Source organism: Scyliorhinus torazame, chromosome 28 (genome assembly GCF_047496885.1).
Source record: "Scyliorhinus torazame isolate Kashiwa2021f chromosome 28, sScyTor2.1, whole genome shotgun sequence".
Lineage (NCBI taxonomy): Eukaryota > Metazoa > Chordata > Chondrichthyes > Carcharhiniformes > Scyliorhinidae > Scyliorhinus > Scyliorhinus torazame.
The window spans coordinates 7,143,031-7,169,275 of NC_092734.1; positions in this window are offsets into that span (position 1 = coordinate 7,143,031).

Sequence of the window (26,245 nt, forward strand, 5' to 3'; positions counted from 1 at the left end):
AGGTCCCGATGGCGAGTGTGGCCACGAACAAGAGGAGGTCTGAGTACTTTCGGTTGCATCGAGGGACGAGGCAGGGGTGTCCCATGTCTCTCCTGCTCTTCGCACTGGCGATTGAACCCCTGGCTATGGCACCGAGGGAGTCGAGGAACTGAAGGGGGTTGGTGCGGGGTGGGGAGGAGCATAGGGTGTCGCTCTATGTGGACGACTTGTTGCTATATGTGGCGGACCCGGTGGGGGGAATGCCTGAGGTAATGAGGATCCTCAGGGAGTTCTGGGATTTCTCAGGGTACAAGCTCAACATGGGGAAGAGCGAGTTGTTCGTGGTTCGCCCAGGGGACCAGGAGACGGGGATTTGCGAGCTCCCACTAAAAAGGGCAGAGAGGAGCTTCAGGTATTTGGGGGTCCAGGTGGCCAGGAGCTGGGGGGCCCTGCATAGACTTAATTACACGAGGCTAGTGGAGCAAATGGAGGAGGAGTTTAAGAGGTGGGACGCATTGCCGCTGTCCCTGTCGGGTAGGGTGCATTCAGTTAAGATGACGGTGCTCCCAAGGTTTTTGTTCCTGTTCCAGTGCCTCCCCATGTTTATCCCGAAGGCCTTCTTTAGGCGGGTCGACAGGAGTATAACGGGGTTTGTGTGGGCGCGAGGGACTCCAAGGGTGAGAAGGGTGTTCCTGGAGCGGAGTAGGGATGGGGGGGCTGGCACTGCCCAACCTCTGTGGGTACTACTGGGCTGCCAATGCGACGATGGTGCGCAAGTGGGTGATGGAGAGGGAGGGGGCTGCATGGAAGAGGCTGGAGACGGCGTCTTGTGTGGGTACGAGTCTGGGGGTGCTGGCAACGGCGCCGCTGCCGCTCCCTCCAATGAGGTATACCACGAGCCCGGTAGTGGCGGCTACCCTCAAAATCTGGGGGCAGTGGAGGCGGCACAGGGGGGAAGCTGGGGCCTCGGTGTGGACCCCAATATGGGGAACCACCAGTTTGTCCCAGGGAGAATAGACGGAGGGTTTTCGGGGTGGCACAGGGCAGGGATAAGAAGGTTGGGGGACCTGTTTGTGGACGGGAAGTTCGCGAGCCTGGGTGAGCTGGAGGAGAAGTATGGGCCCCCCCAGGAACACCTTTAGATATTTACAGGTAAGGGCGTTTGCCAGGCGGCAAGTGGTGGAATTCCCACGGCTGCTGTCACGCACAGTACAGGAGAGGGTGCTCTCGGGGGGGGGGGGGGGGTTGGAGTGGGGAAGATCTCGGAAACTTACCAGGTGATGCAGGAGGAGGAGGCGGCCTCGGTGGTGGAGTTGAAAGGTAAATGGGAGGAGGAGTTGGGAGAGGAGATCGAAGGGGGGACGAGGGCAAATGCCCTAGGGAGGGTGAACTCTTCCTCTTCGTGCGCGAGGCTCAGCCTCATACAGTTTAAGGTGCTGCACAGGGCACACATGACCGGGACAAGGATGAGCAGGTTCTTTGGGGGTGAGGACAGGTGTGTTAGGTGCTCAGGGAGCCCAGCAAATCACACCCATATGTTCTGGGCATGCCCAGAGCTGGAGGAATTCTGGAAGGGCGTAGCGAGGACGGTGTTGGGGGTGGTAGGATCCAGGGTCAAGCCGGGCTGGGGGCTCGCAATATTTGGGGTTGCAGGGCAGCCGGGAGTGCAGGAGGCGAAAGAGGCCGGTATTCTGGCCTTTGCGTCCCTGGTAGCCCGGCGAAGGATTCTTCTTCAGTGGAAAGATACGAGGCCCCCAAGCGTGGAATCCTGGATCAACGATATGGCGGGATTTATTAAATTGGAGAGGGTGAAATGGGGGTGTATATATTTGCTATGTTTGCTTTGTGTTAATTCGGGGTGTTAATTTATTATTTATGTATAGGGGGAGGGGGGCACGGGGATTGTTTTACTTTGTTCTGGATTTAATTCTATTGGGTTCCTTTTTCATTCTGTTGTTGATATTTTGTGAAAACCCCAATAAAAATTATTTTAAAAAATAAAAAAAATGACAAAATTATTCAATAAAGTTGATACACAGAGCCAGATTTTCCTAACCTTAAAATATTCAGGAGGCGGGGCCATTTCTGAGTCGCAGCCCTGCTCGCTGCTGTGAAGTGTGACAAATGGCTGAATTTAATGGGAGGTGGTCAATTAGAGAGAGTGAGGTCCTGAGGCAGGCGGATATAATGCAGCCAACTGCGAACGAGGCCAGCAGCCCTCACTGTGTCACCCCAGCGGGATAACTGCTGAGACCCAAGGATAGGAATGACGTGGAGGTAACAAAGGCGCCATCAATATCAGGGGAATGGCTGCGACTGCTTAAGTCCCACAATGATCAGAAACATCCATCGCCAATTAGGGAAAGTCAGCATGGCTTTGTGAGTGGAAAGTCATGTCTCACAAATTTGATTGAGTTATTTGAAGGGGTAACCAAGAAGGTAGATGAGGGCAGTGTCATCGACGTTGTCTACATGGACTTTAGCAAGGCCTTTGACAAGGTACCACATGGTAGGTTGTTGCAGAAGGTTAAAGCTCACGGGATCCAGGGTGAGGTTGCCAATTGGATACAAAATTGGCTTGACGACAGAAGACAGAGGGTGGTTTTAGAGAGTTGTTTTTCAAACTAGGGACCTGTGACCAGTGGTGTGCCTGAGGGATCGGTGCTGGGTCCAGTGTTATTTGTTATATATATTAATAATTTGGATGAGAATGTAGGAGGCATAGTTAGTAAGTTTGCAGATGACACCAAGATTGATGGCATAGTGGATAGTGAAGAAGGTTATATTAGATTGCAACAGGATCTTGGCCTATTAGGCCAGTGGGCCAATGAATGGCAGATGGAGTTTAATTTGGATAAATGTGAGGTGATGCAGTTTGGTCAAATCAGGGTAGGACCTACTCAGTTAATGGTAGGGAGTTTGGGAGAGTTACAGAACAAAGAGACGTAGGGGTACAGGTTCATTGCTCCTTGAAGGTGGAGTCGCAGGTGAACAGGGTGATGAAGAAGGCATTAGGCAGGCTTGGTTTCATTGGTCAGAATATTGAATACAGGAGTTGGGACGTCTTGTTGAAGTTGTGCAAGATATTGGTGAGCCCACACATGGAATACTGTTTTCAGTTCTGGTCACCCTATTATAGGAAGGATATTGTTAAACTAGAAAGTGTGCAGAAGAGATTTACGAGGATGCTACCAGGACTTGATGGTCTGAGTTATAAGGAGAGGCTGGATAGGCTGGGACTTTTTTCCCTGGAGCATTAGAAGGCTTAGGGGTGATCTTATCGAGGTCTATAAAATAATGAGGGGCATAGGAAAGATAGATAGTTAACATCTTTTCCCAAAGGTAGAGGAGTCTAGAACTAGAGGGCATAGGTTTAAGGTGAGAGGGGAGAGATACAAAAGAGACCAGAGGGGAAATTTCTCACACAGAGGGTGGTGGGCATCTGGAATGAGCTGCCAGAGGCAGTGGTAGAGGCGGGTACAATGTTTTCCTTCAAAAAGCAGTTAGACAGTTACATGGGCAGGATGGGGAGAGGGATATGGGCCAAATGCGGGTAAGTGGGACTAGCTCGGTGATAGAAACTGGGCGGCATGGACAAGCTGGGCCAAAGGGCCTGTTTCCATGTTGTAAACATCTATGACTCTACACCTTACTCAATGACAAGGTAACAACATGATAAACAATGGTTTTGCCCTTTTCTGCGGGAACCATTAAAACTCTTCCGTTCTCATGCAGCTCCGACCTCCCGCTGCTCCTAGTTGGCAGGGTGCTGACACAGTGACAGGGTGCTGACACAATGGCTGGGTGCTGACACAATGGCTGGGTGCTGACACAGTGACAGGGTGCTGACACAATGACAGGGAGCTGACACAGTGACAGGGTGCTGACACAATGGCTCGGTGCTGACACAATGGCAGGGTGCTGACACAGTGACAGGGTGCTGACACAATGACAGGGTGCTGACACAATGGCAGGGTGCTGACACAATGACAGGGTGCTGACACAATGGCAGGGTGCTGACACAATGACAGGGAGCTGACACAGTGACAGGGTGCTGACACAGTGACAGGGTGCTGACACAATGACAGGGTGCTGACACAGTGACAGGGTGCTGACACAGTGACAGGGAGCTGACACAATGACAGGGTGCTGAAACAGTGACAGGGTGCTGACACAATGACAGGGTGCTGACACAGTGACAGGGTGCTGACACAGTGACAGGGTGCTAACACAGTGGCTGGGCGCTGACACAATCACATGGTGCTGACACAATGACAGGGTGCTGACACAGTGACATGGTGCTGACACAGTGGCTCGGTGCTGACACAATGGCAGGGTGCTGACACAATGGCTGGGTGCTGACACAGTGACAGGGTGCTGACACAGTCGCTGGGTGCTGACACAATGGCTGGGTGCTGACACAATGAAAGGGTGCTGACACAATGGCAGGGTGCTGACACAGTGACAGGGTGCTAACACAGTGGCTGGGCGCTGACACAGTGACAGGGTGCTGACACAGTGGCTGGGTGCTGACACAATGGCAGGGTGCTGACACAATGGCTGGGTGCTGACACAATGACAGGGTGTTGACACAATGACAGGGTGCTGACACAGTGACATGGTGCTGACACAGTGGCTGGGTGCTGACACAATGGCAGGGTGCTGACACAATGGCTGGGTGCTGACACAATGACAGGGTGGTGACACAATGACAGGGTGCTAACTCAGTGGCTGGGCGCTGACACAATGACATGGTGCTGACACACTGACAGGGTGCTGACACAATGGCAGGGTGCTGACACAGTGACAGGGTGCTGACACAGTGGCTGGGTGCTGACACAGTGACAGGGTGCTGACACAGTGGCTGGGTGCTGACACAATGGCTGGGTGCTGACACAATGACAGGGTGCTGACACAGTGACAGGGTGGTGACACAATGACAGGGTGCTGACACAATGACAGGGTGCTGACACAATGATAGGGTGCTGACACAGTGTCAGGGTGCTGACACAGTGACAGGGAGCTGACACAGTGACTGGGTGCTGACACAATGGCTGGGTGCTGACACAGTGACAGGGTGCTGACACAATGGCAGGGTGCTGACACAGTGACAGGGTGCTGACACAGTGGCTGGGTGCTGACACAATGGCAGGGTGCTGACACAATGACAGGGAGCTGACACAGTGACAGGGAGCTGACACAGTGACAGGGAGCTGACACAATGGCAGGGTGCTGACACAATGACAGGGTGCTGACACAGTGACAGGGTGCTGACACAATGACAGGGTGCTGACACAGTCGCTGGGTGCTGACACAATGGCTGGGTGCTGACACAATAACAGGGTGCTGACACAGTGGCTGGGTGCTGACACAATGGCAGGGTGCTGACACAGTGACAGGGTGCTGACACAATGACAGGGAGCTGACACAGTGACAGGGAGCTGACACAGTGACAGGGTGCTGACACAATGACAGGGAGCTGACACAGTGACAGGGAGCTGACACAGTGACAGGGTGCTGACACAGTGGCTGGGTGCTGACACAATGACAGGGTGCTGACACAATGACAGGGTGCTCACACAATGGCAGGGTGCTGACACAGTGACAGGGTGCTGACACAATGACAGGGAGCTGACACAGTGACAGGGAGCTGACACAGTGACAGGGTGCTGACACAGTGACAGGGTGCTGACACAATGACAGGGTGCTGACACAGTGGCTGGGTGCTGACACAGTGACAGGGTGCTGACACAGTGACAGGGTGTTGACACAGTGACAGGGTGTTGACACAATGGCAGGGAGCTGACACAATGGCTGGGTGCTGACACAGTGACAGGGTGCTGACACAGTGACAGGGTGCTGACACAATGGCAGGGAGCTGACACAATGGCTGGGTGCTGACACAGTGACAGGGTGCTGACACAGTGACAGGGTGTTGACACAATGGCTGGGTGCTGACACAGTGACAGGGAGCTGACACAGTGACTGGGTGCTGACACAGTGACAGGGTGCTGACACAGTGACAGGGTGCTGACACAATGATAGGGTGCTGACACAGTGTCAGGGTGCTGACACAGTGACAGGGAGCTGACACAGTGACTGGGTGCTGACACAATGGCTGGGTGCTGACACAGTGACAGGGTGCTGACACAATGACAGGGTGCTGACACAATGGCTGGGTGCTGACACACTGACAGGGTGCTGACACAGTGACAGGGTGTTGACACAATGGCTGGGTGCTGACACAGTGACAGGGAGCTGACACAGTGACAGGGTGCTGACACAGTGACAGGGTGCTGACACAGTGACATGGTGCTGACACAATGGCTGGGTGCTGACACAATGGCTGGGTGCTGACACAATGGCTGGGTGCTGACACAGTGACAGGGTGGTGACACAATGACAGGGTGCTGACACAATGACAGGGTGCTGACACAATGATAGGGTGCTGACACAGTGTCAGGGTGCTGACACAGTGACAGGGAGCTGACACAGTGACTGGGTGCTGACACAATGGCTGGGTGCTGACACAGTGACAGGGTGCTGACACAATGGCAGGGTGCTGACACAGTGACAGGGTGCTGACACAGTGGCTGGGTGCTGACACAATGACAGGGTGCTGACACAATGACAGGGTGCTCACACAATGGCAGGGTGCTGACACAGTGACAGGGTGCTGACACAATGACAGGGAGCTGACACAGTGACAGGGAGCTGACACAGTGACAGGGTGCTGACACAGTGGCTGGGTGCTGACACAATGACAGGGTGCTGACACAATGACAGGGTGCTCACACAATGGCAGGGTGCTGACACAGTGACAGGGTGCTGACACAGTGACAGGGTGCTGACACAATGACAGGGTGCTGACACAATGACAGGGTGCTCACACAATGGCAGGGAGCTGACACAATGACAGGGAGCTGACACAGTGACAGGGAGCTGACACAGTGACAGGGTGCTGACACAGTGACAGGGTGCTGACACAATGACAGGGTGCTGACACAGTGGCTGGGTGCTGACACAGTGACAGGGTGCTGACACAGTGACAGGGTGTTGACACAGTGACAGGGTGTTGACACAATGGCAGGGAGCTGACACAATGGCTGGGTGCTGACACAGTGACAGGGTGCTGACACAGTGACAGGGTGCTGACACAATGGCAGGGAGCTGACACAATGGCTGGGTGCTGACACAGTGACAGGGTGCTGACACAGTGACAGGGTGTTGACACAATGGCTGGGTGCTGACACAGTGACAGGGAGCTGACACAGTGACTGGGTGCTGACACAGTGACAGGGTGCTGACACAGTGACAGGGTGCTGACACAATGATAGGGTGCTGACACAGTGTCAGGGTGCTGACACAGTGACAGGGAGCTGACACAGTGACTGGGTGCTGACACAATGGCTGGGTGCTGACACAGTGACAGGGTGCTGACACAATGACAGGGTGCTGACACAATGGCTGGGTGCTGACACACTGACAGGGTGCTGACACAGTGACAGGGTGTTGACACAATGGCTGGGTGCTGACACAGTGACAGGGAGCTGACACAGTGACAGGGTGCTGACACAGTGACAGGGTGCTGACACAATGACAGGGTGCTGACACAATGGCTGGGTGCTGACACAGTGACAGGGTGCTGACACAGTGACAGGGTGTTGACACAATGGCTGGGTGCTGACACAGTGACAGGGTGCTGATACAATGGCTGGGTGCTGACACAGTGACAGGGTGCTGACACAATGGCAGGGTGCTGACACAGTGACAGGGTGCTTACACAATGGCAGGGTGCTGACACAGTGACAGGGTGCTGACACAATGGCTGGGTGCTGACACAGTGACATGGTGCTGACACAATGGCAGGGTGCTGACACAGTGACAGGGTGCTGACACAGTGACAGGGTGCTGACACAATGACAGGGTGCTGACACAGTGACATGGTGCTGACACAGTGGCACGGTGCTGACACAATGGCAGGGTGCTGACACAATGGCTGGGTGCTGACACAGTGACAGGGTGCTAACACAGTGGCTGGGTGCTGACACAATGACATGGTGCTGACACAATGACAGGGTGCTGACACAGTGACATGGTGCTGACACAGTGGCTCGGTGCTGACACAATGGCAGGGTGCTGACACAATGGCTGGGTGCTGACACAGTGACAGGGTGCTGACACAGTCGCTGGGTGCTGACACAATGGCTGGGTGCTGACACAATGACAGGGTGCTGACACAGTGGCTGGGTGCTGACACAATGGCAGGGTGCTGACACAGTGACAGGGAGCTGACACAGTGACAGGGTGCTGACACAATGACAGGGAGCTGACACAGTGACAGGGAGCTGACACAGTGACAGGGTGCTGACACAGTGGCTGGGTGCTGACACAATGACAGGGTGCTGACACAATGACAGGGTGCTCACACAATGGCAGGGTGCTGACACAGTGACAGGGTGCTGACACAATGACAGGGAGCTGACACAGTGACAGGGAGCTGACACAGTGACAGGGTGCTGACACAGTGACAGGGTGCTGACACAATGACAGGGTGCTGACACAGTGGCTGGGTGCTGACACAGTGACAGGGTGCTGACACAGTGACAGGGTGTTGACACAGTGACAGGGTGTTGACACAATGGCAGGGAGCTGACACAATGGCTGGGTGCTGACACAGTGACAGGGTGCTGACACAGTGACAGGGTGCTGACACAATGGCAGGGAGCTGACACAATGGCTGGGTGCTGACACAGTGACAGGGTGCTGACACAGTGACAGGGTGTTGACACAATGGCTGGGTGCTGACACAGTGACAGGGAGCTGACACAGTGACTGGGTGCTGACACAGTGACAGGGTGCTGACACAGTGACAGGGTGCTGACACAATGATAGGGTGCTGACACAGTGTCAGGGTGCTGACACAGTGACAGGGAGCTGACACAGTGACTGGGTGCTGACACAATGGCTGGGTGCTGACACAGTGACAGGGTGCTGACACAATGACAGGGTGCTGACACAATGGCTGGGTGCTGACACACTGACAGGGTGCTGACACAGTGACAGGGTGTTGACACAATGGCTGGGTGCTGACACAGTGACAGGGAGCTGACACAGTGACAGGGTGCTGACACAGTGACAGGGTGCTGACACAATGACAGGGTGCTGACACAATGGCTGGGTGCTGACACAGTGACAGGGTGCTGACACAGTGACAGGGTGTTGACACAATGGCTGGGTGCTGACACAGTGACAGGGTGCTGATACAATGGCTGGGTGCTGACACAGTGACAGGGTGCTGACACAATGGCAGGGTGCTGACACAGTGACAGGGTGCTTACACAATGGCAGGGTGCTGACACAGTGACAGGGTGCTGACACAGTGACAGGGTGCTGACACAATGACAGGGTGCTGACACAGTGACATGGTGCTGACACAGTGGCACGGTGCTGACACAATGGCAGGGTGCTGACACAATGGCTGGGTGCTGACACAGTGACAGGGTGCTAACACAGTGGCTGGGTGCTGACACAATGACATGGTGCTGACACAATGACAGGGTGCTGACACAGTGACATGGTGCTGACACAGTGGCTCGGTGCTGACACAATGGCAGGGTGCTGACACAATGGCTGGGTGCTGACACAGTGACAGGGTGCTGACACAGTCGCTGGGTGCTGACACAATGGCTGGGTGCTGACACAATGACAGGGTGCTGACACAGTGGCTGGGTGCTGACACAATGGCAGGGTGCTGACACAGTGACAGGGTGCTAACACAGTGGCTGGGCGCTGACACAGTGACAGGGTGCTGACACAGTGGCTGGGTGCTGACACAATGGCAGGGTGCTGACACAATGGCTGGGTGCTGACACAATGACAGGGTGCTGACACAATGACAGGGTGCTGACACAGTGACATGGTGCTGACACAGTGGCTGGGTGCTGACACAATGGCAGGGTGCTGACACAATGGCTGGGTGCTGACACAATGACAGGGTGGTGACACAATGACAGGGTGCTGACACAGTGACAGGGTGCTAACACAGTGGCTGGGCGCTGACACAATGACATGGTGCTGACACAATGACAGGGTGCTGACACAGTGACATGGTGCTGACACAATGGCAGGGTGCTGACACAGTGACAGGGTGCTGACACAGTGACAGGGTGCTGACACAGTGGCTGGGTGCTGACACAGTGACAGGGTGCTGACACAGTGGCTGGGTGCTGACACAATGGCTGGGTGCTGACACAATGGCTGGGTGCTGACACAGTGACAGGGTGCTGACACAGTGACAGGGTGCTGACACAGTGGCTGGGTGCTGACACAATGGCTGGGTGCTGACACAATGGCTGGGTGCTGACACAGTGACAGGGTGGTGACACAATGACAGGGTGCTGACACAATGACAGGGTGCTGACACAATGATAGGGTGCTGACACAGTGTCAGGGTGCTGACACAGTGACAGGGAGCTGACACAGGGACTGGGTGCTGACACAATGGCTGGGTGCTGACACAGTGACAGGGTGCTGACACAATGGCAGGGTGCTGACACAGTGACAGGGTGCTGACACAGTGGCTGGGTGCTGACACAATGACAGGGTGCTGACACAGTGACAGGGTGCTGACACAATGACAGGGTGCTCACACAATGGCAGGGAGCTGACACAGTGACAGGGTGCTGACACAATGACAGGGAGCTGACACAGTGACAGGGAGCTGACACAGTGACAGGGTGCTGACACAGTGACAGGGTGCTGACACAATGACAGGGTGCTGACACAATGGCTGGGTGCTGACACAGTGACAGGGTGCTGACACAGTGACAGGGTGTTGACACAATGGCTGGGTGCTGACACAGTGACAGGGAGCTGACACAGTGACAGGGTGCTGACACAGTGACAGGGTGCTGACACAGTGACAGGGTGCTGACACAATGATAGGGTGCTGACACAGTGTCAGGGTGCTGACACAGTGACAGGGAGCTGACACAGTGACTGGGTGCTGACACAATGGCTGGGTGCTGACACAGTGACAGGGTGCTGACACAATGACAGGGTGCTGACACAATGGCTGGGTGCTGACACAGTGACAGGGTGCTGACACAGTGACAGGGTGTTGACACAATGGCTGGGTGCTGACACAGTGACAGGGAGCTGACACAGTGACAGGGTGCTGACACAGTGACAGGGTGCTGACACAATGACAGGGTGCTGACACAATGGCTGGGTGCTGACACAGTGACAGGGTGCTGACACAGTGACAGGGTGTTGACACAATGGCTGGGTGCTGACACAGTGACAGGGTGCTGATACAATGGCTGGGTGCTGACACAGTGACAGGGTGCTGACACAATGGCAGGGTGCTGACACAGTGACAGGGTGCTGACACAATGGCAGGGTGCTGACACAGTGACAGGGTGCTGACACAGTGACATGGTGCTGACACAATGGCAGGGTGCTGACACAGTGACAGGGTGCTGACACAGTGACAGGGTGCTGACACAATGGCAGGGAGCTGACACAGTGACTGGGTGCTGACACAATGGCTGGGTGCTGACACAGTGACAGGGTGCTGACACAATGGCAGGGTGCTGACACAGTGACAGGGTGATGACACAATGGCTGGTTGCTGACACAGTGACAGGGTGCAGACACAGTGACAGGGTGCAGACACAGTGACAGGGTGCAGACACAGTGACAGGGTGCAGACACAGTGACAGGGTGCTGACACAGTGACAGGGTGCAGACACAGTGACAGGGTGCTGACACAGTGACAGGGTGCAGACACAGTGACAGGGTGCAGACACAGTGACAGGGTGCTGACACAGTGACAGGGTGCAGACACAGTGACAGGGTGCTGACACAATGGCTGGTTGCTGACACAGTGACAGGGTGCTGACACTATGACAGGGTGCAGACACAGTGACAGGGTGCAGACACAGTGACAGGGTGCAGACACAGTGACAGGGTGCAGACACAGTGACAGGGTGCTGACACAGTGACAGGGTGCAGACACAGTGACAGGGTGCAGACACAGTGACAGGGCGCTGACACAATGACAGGGAGCAGACACAATGGCAGGGTGCTGACACAATGGCTGGGTGCTGACAAAGTGACAGGGTGATGACACAATGGCAGGGAGCTGACACAATGACAGGGAGCTGACACAATGGCAGGGTGCTGACACAATGACAGGGTGCTCACACAATGGCAGGGTGCTGACACCATGGCAGGGAGCTGACACAGTGACAGGGTGCTGACACAGTGACAGGGTGCAGACACAGTGACAGGGTGCAGACACAGTGACATGGTGCTGACACAATGGCTGGGTGCTGACACAGTGACAGGGTGCTGACACAGTGACAGGGTGCCGACACAGTGACAGGGCGCTGACACAGTGACAGGGTGCTGACACAGTGACAGGGTGCTGACACAATGGCAGGGTGCTGACACAGTGACAGGGTGCTGACACAATGACAGGGTGCTGACACAGTGACAGGGTGCTGACACAATGACTGGACGCTGACACAGTGGCTGGGTGCTGACACAATGGCAGGGTGCTGACACAGTGACAGGGTGCTGACACAATGACAGGGTGCTGACACAATGGCAGGGTGCTGACACAATGACAGGGTGCTGACACAATGGCAGGGTGCTGACACAATGACAGGGAGCTGACACAGTGACAGGGTGCTGACACAGTGACAGGGTGCTGACACAATGACAGGGTGCTGACACAGTGACAGGGTGCTGACACAGTGACAGGGAGCTGACACAATGACAGGGTGCTGAAACAGTGACAGGGTGCTGACACAATGACAGGGTGCTGACACAGTGACAGGGTGCTGACACAGTGACAGGGTGCTAACACAGTGGCTGGGCGCTGACACAATGACATGGTGCTGACACAATGACAGGGTGCTGACACAGTGACAGGGAGCTGACACAGTGGCTGGGTGCTGACACAATGGCAGGGTGCTGACACAGTGACAGGGTGCTGACACAATGGCTGGGTGCTGACACAATGGCTGGGTGCTGACACAATGACAGGGTGCTGACACAATGGCAGGGTGCTGACACAGTGACATGGTGCTGACACAGTGGCTGGGTGCTGACACAATGGCAGGGTGCTGACACAGTGGCTGGGTGCTGACACAATGGCTGGGTGCTGACACAGTGACAGGGTGCTGACACAGTCGCTGGGTGCTGACACAATGACAGGGTGCTGACACAATGACAGGGTGCTGACACAATGACATGGTGCTGACACAATGACAGGGTGCTGACACAATGGCAGGGTGCTGACACAGTGACAGGGTGCTAACACAGTGGCTGGGCGCTGACACAGTGACAGGGTGCTAACACAGTGGCTGGGCGCTGACACAGTGACAGGGTGCTGACACAGTGGCTGGGTGCTGACACAATGGCAGGGTGCTGACACAATGGCTGGGTGCTGACACAATGACAGGGTGTTGACACAATGACAGGGTGCTGACACAGTGACATGGTGCTGACACAGTGGCTGGGTGCTGACACAATGGCAGGGTGCTGACACAATGGCTGGGTGCTGACACAATGACAGGGTGGTGACACAATGACAGGGTGCTGACACAGTGACAGGGTGCTAACTCAGTGGCTGGGCGCTGACACAATGACATGGTGCTGACACAATGACAGGGTGCTGACACAGTGACAGGGTGCTGACACAGTGACAGGGTGCTGACACAGTGACTGGGCGCTGACACAATGACATGGTGCTGACACAATGGCAGGGTGCTGACACAATCGCTGGGTGCTGACACAATGACAGGGTGGTGACACAATGACAGGGTGCTGACACAGTGACAGGGTGCTAACTCAGTGGCTGGGCGCTGACACAATGACATGGTGCTGACACAATGACATGGTGCTGACACAATGGCAGGGTGCTGACACAGTGACAGGGTGCTGACACAGTGGCTGGGTGCTGACACAGTGACAGGGTGCTGACACAGTGGCTGGGTGCTGACACAATGGCTGGGTGCTGACACAATGGCTGGGTGCTGACACAGTGACAGGGTGCTGACACAGTGACAGGGTGCTGACACAGTGGCTGGGTGCTGACACAATGGCTGGGTGCTGACACAATGGCAGGGTGCTGACACAATGGCAGGGTGCTGACACAATGACAGGGTGCTGACACAGTGGCTGGGTGCTGACACAATGACAGGGTGGTGACACAATGACAGGGCGCTGACACAGTGACAGGGTGGTGACACAATGACAGGGTGCTGACACAATGACAGGGTGCTGACACAATGATAGGGTGCTGACACAGTGTCAGGGTGCTGACACAGTGACAGGGAGCTGACACAGTGACTGGGTGCTGACACAATGGCTGGGTGCTGACACAGTGACAGGGTGCTGACACAGTGGCTGGGTGCTGACACAATGACAGGGTGCTGACACAGTGACAGGGTGCTGACACAATGACAGGGTGCTCACACAATGGCAGGGTGCTGACACAGTGACAGGGTGCTGACACAATGACAGGGAGCTGACACAGTGACAGGGAGCTGACACAGTGACAGGGTGCTGACACAGTGACAGGGTGCTGACACAATGGCAGGGTGCTGACACAATGGCTGGGTGCTGACACAGTGACAGGGTGCTGACACAGTGGCTGGGTGCTGACACAATGGCAGGGTGCTGACACAATGGCTGGGTGCTGACACAATGGCAGGGTGCTGACACAATGGCTGGGTGCTGACACAATGACAGGGTGCTGACACAATGACAGGGTGCTGACACAGTGACATGGTGCTGACACAGTGGCTGGGTGCTGACACAATGGCAGGGTGCTGACACAGTGACAGGGTGCTGACACAATGGCTGGGTGCTGACACAATGACAGGGTGGTGACACAATGACAGGGTGCTGACACAGTGACAGGGTGCTAACACAGTGGCTGGGCGCTGACACAATGACATGGTGCTGACACAATGACAGGGTGCTGACACAGTGACATGGTGCTGACACAATGGCAGGGTGCTGACACAGTGACAGGGTGCTGACACAGTGACAGGGTGCTGACACAGTGGCTGGGTGCTGACACAGTGACAGGGTGCTGACACAGTGGCTGGGTGCTGACACAATGGCTGGGTGCTGACACAATGGCTGGGTGCTGACACAGTGACAGGGTGCTGACACAGTGACAGGGTGCTGACACAATGGCAGGGTGCTGACACAATGACAGGGTGCTGACACAGTGACATGGTGCTGACACAGTGGCTGGGTGCTGACACAATGGCAGGGTGCTGACACAATGGCTGGGTGATGACACAATGACAGGGTGGTGACACAATGACAGGGTGCTGACACAGTGACAGGGTGCTAACACAGTGGCTGGGCGCTGACACAATGACATGGTGCTGACACAATGACAGGGTGCTGACACAGTGACATGGTGCTGACACAATGGCAGGGTGCTGACACAGTGACAGGGTGCTGACACAGTGACAGGGTGCTGACACAGTGGCTGGGTGCTGACACAGTGACAGGGTGCTGACACAGTGGCTGGGTGCTGACACAATGGCTGGGTGCTGACACAATGGCTGGGTGCTGACACAGTGACAGGGTGCTGACACAGTGACAGGGTGCTGACACAGTGGCTGGGTGCTGACACAATGGCTGGGTGCTGACACAATGGCTGGGTGCTGACACAATGACAGGGTGCTGACACAATGACAGGGTGCTGACACAATGATAGGGTGCTGACACAGTGTCAGGGTGCTGACACAGTGACAGGGAGCTGACACAGTGACTGGGTGCTGACACAATGGCTGGGTGCTGACACAGTGACAGGGTGCTGACACAATGGCAGTGTGCTGACACAGTGACAGGGTGCTGACACAGTGGCTGGGTGCTGACACAATGACAGGGTGCTGACACAGTGACAGGGTGCTGACACAATGACAGGGTGCTCACACAATGGCAGGGAGCTGACACAGTGACAGGGTGCTGACACAATGACAGGGAGCTGACACAGTGACAGGGAGCTGACACAGTGACAGGGTGCTGACACAGTGACAGGGTGCTGACACAATGACAGGGTGCTGACACAATGGCTGGGTGCTGACACAGTGACAGGGTGCTGACACAGTGACAGGGTGTTCACACAATGGCTGGGTGCTGACACAGTGACAGGGAGCTGACACAGTGACAGGGTGCTGACACAGTGACAGGGTGCTGACACAGTGACAGGGTGCTGACACAATGATAGGGTGCTGACACAGTGTCAGGGTGCTGACACAGTGACAGGGAGCTGACACAGTGACTGGGTGCTGACACAATGGCTGGGTGCTGACACAGTGACAGGGTGCTGACACAATGACAGGGTGCTGACACAATGGCTGGGTGCTGACACAGTGACAGGGTGCTGACACAATGACAGGGTGCTGACACAATGATAGGGTGCTGACACAGTGTCAGGGTGCTGACACAGTGACAGGGAGCTGACACAGTGACTGGGTGCTGACACAATGGCTGGGTGCTGACACAGTGACAGGGTGCTGACACAGTGGCTGGGTGCTGACACAATGACAGGGTGCTGACACAGTGACAGGGTGCTGACACAATGACAGGGTGCTCACACAATGGCAGGGTGCTGACACAGTGACAGGGTGCTGACACAATGACAGGGAGCTGACACAGTGACAGGGAGCTGACACAGTGACAGGGTGCTGACACAGTGACAGGGTGCTGACACAATGGCAGGGTGCTGACACAATGGCTGGGTGCTGACACAGTGACAGGGTGCTGACACAGTGGCTGGGTGCTGACACAATGGCAGGGTGCTGACACAATGGCTGGGTGCTGACACAATGGCAGGGTGCTGACACAATGGCTGGGTGCTGACACAATGACAGGGTGCTGACACAATGACAGGGTGCTGACACAGTGACATGGTGCTGACACAGTGGCTGGGTGCTGACACAATGGCAGGGTGCTGACACAGTGACAGGGTGCTGACACAATGGCTGGGTGCTGACACAATGACAGGGTGGTGACACAATGACAGGGTGCTGACACAGTGACAGGGTGCTAACACAGTGGCTGGGCGCTGACACAATGACATGGTGCTGACACAATGACAGGGTGCTGACACAGTGACATGGTGCTGACACAATGGCAGGGTGCTGACACAGTGACAGGGTGCTGACACAGTGACAGGGTGCTGACACAGTGGCTGGGTGCTGACACAGTGACAGGGTGCTGACACAGTGGCTGGGTGCTGACACAATGGCTGGGTGCTGACACAATGGCTGGGTGCTGACACAGTGACAGGGTGCTGACACAGTGACAGGGTGCTGACACAATGGCAGGGTGCTGACACAGTGACAGGGTGCTGACACAGTGGCTGGGTGCTGACACAATGACAGGGTGCTGACACAATGGCAGGGTGCTGACACAATGACAGGGTGCTGACACAGTGACAGGGTGCTGACACAATGACAGGGAGCTGACACAGTGACAGGGTGCTGACACAATGACAGGGTGCTGACACAATGGCAGGGTGCTGACACAGTGACAGGGTGCTGACACAATGACAGGGAGCTGACACAGTGACAGGGAGCTGACACAGTGACAGGGTGCTGACACAGTGACAGGGTGCTGACACAATGACAGGGTGCTGACACAATGGCTGGGTGCTGACACAGTGACAGGGTGCTGACACAGTGACAGGGTGCTAACACAATGACAGGGTGCTGACACAGTGACAGGGTGCTGACACAATGACAGGGTGCTGACACAGTGGCAGGGTGCTGACACAGTGACAGGGTGTTGACACAATGACAGGGTGCTGACACAATGGCTGGGTGCTGACACAATGACAGGGTGCTGACACAGTGGCAGGGTGCTGACACAATGACAGGGTGCTGACACAGTGACAGGGAGCTGACACAGTGACTGGGTGCTGACACAGTGACAGGGTGCTGACACAGTGACAGGGTGCTGACACAATGATAGGGTGCTGACACAGTGTCAGGGTGCTGACACAGTGACAGGGAGCTGACACAGTGACTGGGTGCTGACACAATGGCTGGGTGCTGACACAGTGACAGGGTGCTGACACAATGACAGGGTGCTGACACAATGGCTGGGTGCTGACACAGTGACAGGGTGCTGACACAGTGACAGGGTGTTGACACAATGGCTGGGTGCTGACACAGTGACAGGGAGCTGACACAGTGACAGGGTGCTGACACAGTGACAGGGTGCTGACACAATGACAGGGTGCTGACACAATGGCTGGGTGCTGACACAGTGACAGGGTGCTGACACAGTGACAGGGTGTTGACACAATGGCTGGGTGCTGACACAGTGACAGGGTGCTGATACAATGGCTGCGTGCTGACACAGTGACAGGGTGCTGACACAATGGCAGGGTGCTGACACAGTGACAGGGTGCTTACACAATGGCAGGGTGCTGACACAGTGACAGGGTGCTGACACAGTGACATGGTGCTGACACAATGGCAGGGTGCTGACACAGTGACAGGGTGCTGACACAGTGACAGGGTGCTAACACAGTGGCTGGGCGCTGACACAATGACATGGTGCTGACACAATGACAGGGTGCTGACACAGTGACATGGTGCTGACACAGTGGCTGGGTGCTGACACAATGGCAGGGTGCTGACACAATGGCTGGGTGCTGACACAGTGACAGGGTGCTAACACAGTGGCTGGGCGCTGACACAGTGACAGGGTGCTGACACAGTGGCTGGGTGCTGACACAATGGCAGGGTGCTGACACAATGGCTGGGTGCTGACACAATGACAGGGTGCTGACACAATGACAGGGTGCTGACACAGTGACATGGTGCTGACACAGTGGCTGGGTGCTGACACAATGGCAGGGTGCTGACACAATGGCTGGGTGATGACACAATGACAGGGTGGTGACACAATGACAGGGTGCTGACACAGTGACAGGGTGCTGACACAATGACAGGGTGGTGACACAATGGCAGGGTGCTAACACAGTGGCTGGGCGCTGACACAATGACATGGGTCTGACACAATGACAGGGTGCTGACACAGTGACATGGTGCTGACACAATGGCAGGGTGCTGACACAGTGACAGGGTGCTGACACAGTGACAGGGTGCTGACACAGTGGCTGGGTGCTGACACAGTGACAGGGTGCTGACACAGTGGCTGGGTGCTGACACAATGGCTGGGTGCTGACACAATGGCTGGGTGCTGACACAGTGACAGGGTGCTGACACAGTGACAGGGTGCTGACACAGTGACAGGGTGCTGACACAGTGGCTGGGTGCTGACACAATGGCTGGGTGCTGACACAATGGCTGGGTGCTGACACAATGACAGGGTGCTGACACAATGACAGGGTGCTGACACAATGATAGGGTGCTGACACAGTGTCAGGGTGCTGACACAGTGACAGGGAGCTGACACAGTGACTGGGTGCTGACACAATGGCTGGGTGCTGACACAGTGACAGGGTGCTGACACAATGGCAGTGTGCTGACACAGTGACAGGGTGCTGACACAGTGGCTGGGTGCTGACACAATGACAGGGTGCTGACACAGTGACAGGGTGCTGACACAATGACAGGGTGCTCACACAATGGCAGGGAGCTGACACAGTGACAGGGTGCTGACACAATGACAGGGAGCTGACACAGTGACAGGGAGCTGACACAGTGACAGGGTGCTGACACAGTGACAGGGTGCTGACACAATGACAGGGTGCTGACACAATGGCTGGGTGCTGACACAGTGACAGGGTGCTGACACAGTGACAGGGTGTTCACACAATGGCTGGGTGCTGACACAGTGACAGGGAGCTGACACAGTGACAGGGTGCTGACACAGTGACAGGGTGCTGACACAGTGACAGGGTGCTGACACAATGATAGGGTGCTGACACAGTGTCAGGGTGCTGACACAGTGACAGGGAGCTGACACAGTGACTGGGTGCTGACACAATGGCTGGGTGCTGACACAGTGACAGGGTGCTGACACAATGACAGGGTGCTGACACAATGGCTGGGTGCTGACACAGTGACAGGGTGCTGACACAGTGACAGGGTGTTGACACAATGGCTGGGTGCTGACACAGTGACAGGGAGCTGACACAGTGACAGGGTGCTGACACAGTGACAGGGTGCTGACACAATGACAGGGTGCTGACACAATGGCTGGGTGCTGACACAGTGACAGGGTGCTGACACAGTGACAGGGTGTTGACACAATGGCTGGGTGCTGACACAGTGACAGGGTGCTGATACAATGGCTGGGTGCTGACACAGTGACAGGGTGCTGACACAATGGCAGGGTGCTGACACAGTGACAGGGTGCTGACACAATGGCAGGGTGCTGACACAGTGACAGGGTGCTGACACAGTGACATGGTGCTGACACAATGGCAGGGTGCTGACACAGTGACAGGGTGCTGACACAATGGCAGGGTGCTGACACAGTGACAGGGAGCTGACACAGTGACTGGGTGCTGACACAATGACTGGGTGCTGACACAGTGACAGGGTGCAGACACAGTGACTGGGTGCTGACACAGTGACAGGGTGCTGACACAATGACTGGGTGCTGACACAGTGACAGGGTGATGACACAATGGCTGGTTGCTGACACAGTGACTGGGTGCTGACACAATGACTGGGTGCTGACACAGTGACAGGGTGATGACACAATGGCTGGTTGCTGACACAGTGACTGGGTGCTGACACAATGACTGGGTGCTGACACAGTGACAGGGTGATGACACAATGACTGGGTGCTGACACAGTGACAGGGTGATGACACAATGGCAGGGAGCTGACACAGTGACTGGGTGCTGACACAATGACTGGGTGCTGACACAGTGACAGGGTGCTGACACAGTGACAGGGTGCTGACACAGTGACTGGGTGCTGACACAATGACTGGGTGCTGACACAGTGACAGGGTGCTGACACAGTGACTGGGTGCAGACACAGTGACAGGGTGCAGACACAGTGACAGGGTGCTGACACAGTGACAGGGTGCTGACACAGTGACAGGGTGCTGACACAGTGACAGGGTGCAGACACAGTGACAGGGTGCTGACACAGTGACAGGGTGCAGACACAGTGACAGGGTGCAGACACAGTGACAGGGTGCTGACACAATGGCTGGGTGCTGACACAATGGCAGGGTGCTGACACAGTGACAGGGTGTTGACACAATGACAGGGTGCTGACACAGTGACAGGGAGCTGACACAGTGACTGGGTGCTGACACAGTGACAGGGTGCTGACACAGTGACAGGGTGCTGACACAATGATAGGGTGCTGACACAGTGTCAGGGTGCTGACACAGTGACAGGGAGCTGACACAGTGACTGGGTGCTGACACAATGGCTGGGTGCTGACACAGTGACAGGGTGCTGACACAATGACAGGGTGCTGACACAATGGCTGGGTGCTGACACAGTGACAGGGTGCTGACACAGTGACAGGGTGTTGACACAATGGCTGGGTGCTGACACAGTGACAGGGAGCTGACACAGTGACAGGGTGCTGACACAGTGACAGGGTGCTGACACAATGACAGGGTGCTGACACAATGGCTGGGTGCTGACACAGTGACAGGGTGCTGACACAGTGACAGGGTGTTGACACAATGGCTTTGTGCTGACACAGTGACAGGGTGCTGATACAATGGCTGCGTGCTGACACAGTGACAGGGTGCTGACACAATGGCAGGGTGCTGACACAGTGACAGGGTGCTTACACAATGGCAGGGTGCTGACACAGTGACAGGGTGCTGACACAGTGACATGGTGCTGACACAATGGCAGGGTGCTGACACAGTGACAGGGTGCTGACACAGTGACAGGGTGCTAACACAGTGGCTGGGCGCTGACACAATGACATGGTGCTGACACAATGACAGGGTGCTGACACAGTGACATGGTGCTGACACAGTGGCTGGGTGCTGACACAATGGCAGGGTGCTGACACAATGGCTGGGTGCTGACACAGTGACAGGGTGCTAACACAGTGGCTGGGCGCTGACACAGTGACAGGGTGCTGACACAGTGGCTGGGTGCTGACACAATGGCAGGGTGCTGACACAATGGCTGGGTGCTGACACAATGACAGGGTGCTGACACAATGACAGGGTGCTGACACAGTGACATGGTGCTGACACAGTGGCTGGGTGCTGACACAATGGCAGGGTGCTGACACAATGGCTGGGTGATGACACAATGACAGGGTGGTGAGACAATGACAGGGTGCTGACACAGTGACAGGGTGCTGACACAATGACAGGGTGCTGACACAGTGACATGGTGCTGACACAATGGCAGGGTGCTGACACAGTGACAGGGTGCTGACACAGTGACAGGGTGCTGACACAGTGACAGGGTGCTGACACAGTGACAGGGTGCTGACACAGTGGCTGGGCGCTGACACAATGACATGGTGCTGACACAATGACAGGGTGCTGACACAGTGACATGGTGCTGACACAATGGCAGGGTGCTGACACAGTGACAGGGTGCTGACACAGTGACAGGGTGCTGACACAGTGGCTGGGTGCTGACACAGTGACAGGGTGCTGACACAGTGGCTGGGTGCTGACACAATGGCTGGGTGCTGACACAATGGCTGGGTGCTGACACAGTGACAGGGTGCTGACACAGTGACAGGGTGCTGACACAGTGACAGGGTGCTGACACAGTGGCTGGGTGCTGACACAATGGCTGGGTGCTGACACAATGGCTGGGTGCTGACACAGTGACAGGGTGGTGACACAATGACAGGGTGCTGACACAATGACAGGGTGCTGACACAATGATAGGGTGCTGACACAGTGTCAGGGTGCTGACACAGTGACAGGGAGCTGACACAGTGACTGGGTGCTGACACAATGGCTGGGTGCTGACACAGTGACAGGGTGCTGACACAATGGCAGTGTGCTGACACAGTGACAGGGTGCTGACACAGTGACATGGTGCTGACACAATGGCAGGGTGCTGAAACAGTGACAGGGTGCTGACACAGTGACAGGGTGCTGACACAATGGCAGGGAGCTGACACAGTGACTGGGTGCTGACACAATGACTGGGTGCTGACACAGTGACAGGGTGCTGACACAATGGCTGGTTGCTGACACAGTGACAGGGTGCAGACACAGTGACTGGGTGCTGACACAGTGACAGGGTGCTGACACAATGACTGGGTGCTGACACAGTGACAGGGTGATGACACAATGGCTGGTTGCTGACACAGTGACTGGGTGCTGACACAATGACTGGGTGCTGACACAGTGACAGGGTGATGACACAATGGCTGGTTGCTGACACAGTGACTGGGTGCTGACACAATGACTGGGTGCTGACACAGTGACAGGGTGATGACACAATGGCTGGTTGCTGACACAGTGACTGGGTGCTGACACAATGACTGGGTGCTGACACAGTGACAGGGTGATGACACAATGACTGGGTGCTGACACAGTGACAGGGTGATGACACAATGACTGGGTGCTGACACAGTGACTGGGTGCTGACACAATGGCTGGGTGCTGACACAGTGACAGGGTGATGACACAATGGCAGGGAGCTGACACAGTGACTGGGTGCTGACACAATGACTGGGTGCTGACACAGTGACAGGGTGATGACACAATGGCTGGTTGCTGACACAGTGACAGGGTGCTGACACAGTGACTGGGTGCTGACACAGTGACAGGGTGCTGACACAGTGACTGGGTGCAGACACAGTGACAGGGTGCAGACACAGTGACAGGGTGCTGACACAGTGACAGGGTGCAGACACAGTGACAGGGTGCTGACACAGTGACAGGGTGCAGACACAGTGACAGGGTGCAGACACAGTGACAGGGTGCTGACACAATGGCTGGGTGCTGACACAATGGCAGGGTGCTGACACAGTGACAGGGTGATGACACAATGGCTGGTTGCTGACACAGTGACAGGGTGCAGACACAGTGACAGGGTGCAGACACAGTGACAGGGTGCTGACACAGTGACAGGGTGCAGACACAGTGACAGGGTGCTGACACAGTGACAGGGTGCAGACACAGTGACAGGGTGCAGACACAGTGACAGGGTGCTGACACAATGGCTGGTTGCTGACACAGTGACAGGGCGCTGACACAATGACAGGGTGCAGACACAGTGACAGGGTGCAGACACAGTGACAGGGTGCAGACACAGTGACAGGGTGCTGACACAGTGACAGGGTGCAGACACAGTGACAGGGTGCAGACACAGTGACAGGGCGCTGACACAATGACAGGGAGCTGACACAATGGCAGGGTGCTGACACAATGGCTGGGTGCTGACAAAGTGACAGGGTGATGACACAATGGCAGGGTGCTGACACAGTGACAGGGTGCTGACACAGTGACAGGGTGCTGACACAATGACAGGGTGCTGACACAGTGACAGGGTGCTGACACAGTGACAGGGTGCTGACACAATGGCAGGGAGCTGACACAATGACAGGGAGCTGACACAATGGCAGGGAGCTGACACAGTGACAGGGTGCTGACACAATGAGAGGGTGCTCACACAATGGCAGGGTGCTGACACCATGGCAGGGAGCTGACACAGTGACAGGGTGCTGACACAGTGACAGGGTGCAGACACAGTGACAGGGTGCTGACACAATGGCTGGGTGCTGACACAGTGACAGGGTGCTGACACAGTGACAGGATGCTGACACAATGGCAGGGTGCTGACACAGTGACAGGGTGCTGACACAATGACAGGGTGCTGACACAGTGACAGGGTGCTGACACAATGACAGGGTGCAGACACAGTGACATGGTGCTGACACAATGGCAGGGTGCTGACAGAGTGACAGGGTGCTGACACAATGACAGGGTGCTGACACAGTGACAGGGTGCTGACACAATGACTGGGTGCTGACACAGTGGCTGGGTGCTGACACAGTGACAGGGTGCAGACACAGTGACAGGGTGCTGACACAGTGACAGGGTGCTGACACAGTGACAGGGTGCTGACACAATGGCTGGGTGCTGACACAATGACAGGGTGCTGACACAATGACAGGGTGCTGACACAATGGCTGGGTGCAGACACAGTGACATGGTGCTGACACAATGGCTGGGTGCTGACACAGTGACAGGGTGCTGACACAATGGCAGGGTGCTGACACAGTGACAGGGTGCTGACACAATGACAGGGTGCTGACACAGTGACAGGGTGCTGACACAGTGACATGGTGCTGACACAATGGCAGGGTGCTGACACAGTGACAGGGTGCTGACACAGTGACAGGGTGCTGACACAATGGCAGGGTGCTGACACAGTGACAGGGTGCTGACACAATGACAGGGTGCTGACACAGTGACAGGGTGCTGACACAATGACAGGGTGCTGACACATTGACAGGGTGCTGACACAGTGACATGGTGCTGACACAATGGCAGGGTGCTGACACAGTGACAGGGTGCTGACACAATGACAGGGTGCTGACACAGTGACAGGGTGCTGACACAGTGACAGGGTGCTGACACAGTGACATGGTGCTGACACAATGACAGGGTGCTGACACAGTGACAGGGTGCTGACACAATGACAGGGTGCTGACACAGTGACATGGTGCTGACACAGTGGCTGGGTGCTGACACAGTGACAGGGTGCTGACACAGTGACATGGTGCTGACACAGTGACAGGGTGCTGACACAGTGACATGGTGCTGACACAGTGGCTGGGTGCTGACACAGTGACAGGGTGCTGACACAGTGACAGGGTGCTGACACAGTGACAGGGTGCAGACACAATGGCAGGGTGCTGACACAGTGACAGGGTGCTGACACAATGACAGGGTGCTGACACAGTGACAGGGTGCTGACACAGTGACAGGGTGCTGATACAGTGACAGGGTGCTGTCACAATGGCTGGGTGCTGACACAGTGACAGGGTGCTGACACAATGGCAGGGTGCTGACACAATGACAGGGTGCTGACACAATGGCTGGGTGCTGACACAATGGCAGGGTGCTGACACAATGGCTGGGTGCTGACACAGTGACAGGGTGCTGACACAATGGCTGGGTGCTGACACAGTGACAGGGTGCTGACACAGTGACAGGGTGCTGACACAGTGACAGGGTGCTGACACAATGGCTGGGTGCTGACACAATGGCAGGGTGCTGACACAATGGCTGGGTGCTGACACAGTGACAGGGTGCTGACACAATGGCTGGGTGC